A 2,335-nucleotide genomic window follows, 5' to 3' on the forward strand; every position below is an offset into this window, starting at 1 on the left:
GAATAAAATCATTCTCTTTATATAAAAATCCAATGATGGGATGATGAGAAGTTAACGTACCCTTCAATTTAATGTGAATTTTTTTCGTAAACGAACCGTAGCCGATTTATCATGAATAGGCAACGAATAAATGAAAATAGAAATGAGTAGGTAGGATATTAAAGATATGAATAAGTAGGGACAATAAATATGGATAGATAGGGATAAACACAATCATTTTTAATTAAAAATTAAATTATTACAAATAAAATGACTTAAATAAATTTTACGGTCGGATAATTAAATTTTATTTTAAAAATAAATAAATAAGTATAATGAAATTAAAAGATATTACATAATAAATTTCACTAATAAGTTTCACTAATAAATTTCACTATGTGATTTCACATGTAGATAAATTTCACATGTAGATAAGGATACATAGACATCATATATACATACTTGATAATTGAAAAAAAGGAATTAAAAATTTAAAAAAATTTAAATTAATTTTAAATTTTATTTAATTATCAGCATCCCGTTCCAATTATCAAATATAAAAATAATCCAAATTATATATAATTTTATATTTCATTGAATTTTCAGCTCCCCTTTTTGAAATTAAAAATTTCTTATAAAATTCTATACACATACAAAATGTAATAACTTCTAAAACTTCTTTCTCTCTTTAGAAAGGTGGAATAAGCGGCCCCAAGAGACACAAATTGATACAAAGTCATCTTGTCCTTGTTCGATAATCAGTAAGAAACAAAGAATGACTTTTGTGTCGATTTGTGCCTCTGCTGGAAAGCTTCCTTTAAATGCTTTTAATATCTTGTCGGTGATAGAGATTCCGATGATTTCAGCGATTTATTTTCATGAGAAAATCGCTTCAAAAAATGAATATTGTTGTGTAATTGACATCCATTTCTTCAGAGGGCAGTAGTGCGCGAGAGCATTTTCCGGTTACAAGAATCTAGGCATGTTCTTATAAGGTTTTTCTCTATAATTAAATGTGAAATAAATTTTGAAGTTGGATACTGTTCGTAGAGTTCTTTTTTGTATTATTTTTATTGCAAATTAGATGTTGACAATGCAAATGAGCAAGAACATGAATTAAGTTTCACCGATAGTGAATTGAAGGAGATATTTTTATCGGTCTCAATGTATTCTAACTTATCGACTCGAAATGTCAGAATCAGCAGTGAGACCAAGTGAGATAGTTGAGTCCTAACCTCTTCACTTTTGTAAACATCAATCAGTGTTTGTTTTCACAGATATTCTTATTTATCAGGTATTTATTTTTCTACTATTTTTGCAAATAAATATTGCTATAATGATATAATATAATTTAACAGATTATCACATAGAATAATTCATAATTCACGAAACAATTAGATATTTTACCAACAGTGTTGTATTTTATAGGTTATAATTTACAATTAAAAAGAAAAGAAATTAGAGAATAGAATAAACATTGTTAATATAAGAAATTGGCATAGCATATATAATAGACACAAGAGTATAAAATAATCTTCAGTTTTATATATCTTATTTTTATATATGTGTAGCTAATGTTACATTCAGACGAGATATAATAGATTTTGCCAATTGTTTAATTTATTAATTCACAAATGATCTAAAGCATTTAAATTGCATTAATTACAACAATAAGCTAAAAAGTTAAACAAGCGGTATTACAAAAATCTCTTCACTCTTTAATCTATTCTCGTAGAACGTGGAGAACATTTTACGTATTGATTATATATTCTAGTTCTAACTCCTATAATATTTATATTTATTTCATTTTCTTAATATAATTTACAAATCACATTTTTATAATTTTACAATTGAAAGTTATTTTCTTCATGCATCTTTTGTATAGGTATATTTAGAATTTGTTAATGCTTATATAATAAATAAGTTAAATACAATAAATTATATAAATACATAAATGTATAACTTAATTGCTATTTGTATTTGAAAAAAAAGATGTTGCATTAATAACATTAGTTAACAGCAGTCAAATTGAAAAAATAATTTTGTTAATTTAATATTATTTAATAATATTAATGCTCCTGTTTACTTACCATTCCTGTAAAAAATTTTTCATGCACGAATATATATAAACATGTATAAATATACATAAATATTCATAAACATATATAATCATGAAATATGTTCAACATGTTTCATCCCTCTTTCTTTTGTAAAATTATTTTTTAATGTAATAAAAATAACAATAGTAATGTGAAAAATTAAAAATAATTAAAAGGGTAAATTTTCATATTATTTGTTTTAGAAAAAACTCAAGTTGAAAGAAATGTAAAAAATTATTTATGTATAATTATATATA

General features: G+C 23.6%; 1 protein-coding gene across 2 annotated transcripts in view; it reads left to right on the forward strand.

Moving 5' to 3' along the window:
- The first annotated feature begins 1,189 nt into the window (after window positions 1–1,189).
- Window positions 1,190–2,335, forward strand: part of LOC108687316 (COMM domain-containing protein 4) — an 8,433-nt gene continuing 7,287 nt past the window's right edge. For both annotated transcript variants that reach the window (XM_018193010.1, XM_018193011.1), the window contains exon 1: window positions 1,190–1,273. The gene's annotated coding sequence lies outside the window, so the exon portion shown is untranslated. The remainder of the gene's footprint in view (window positions 1,274–2,335) is intronic.

The sequence above is a fragment of the Atta colombica genome, unplaced genomic scaffold (assembly GCF_001594045.1).
Source record: "Atta colombica isolate Treedump-2 unplaced genomic scaffold, Acol1.0 scaffold205, whole genome shotgun sequence".
Lineage (NCBI taxonomy): Eukaryota > Metazoa > Arthropoda > Insecta > Hymenoptera > Formicidae > Atta > Atta colombica.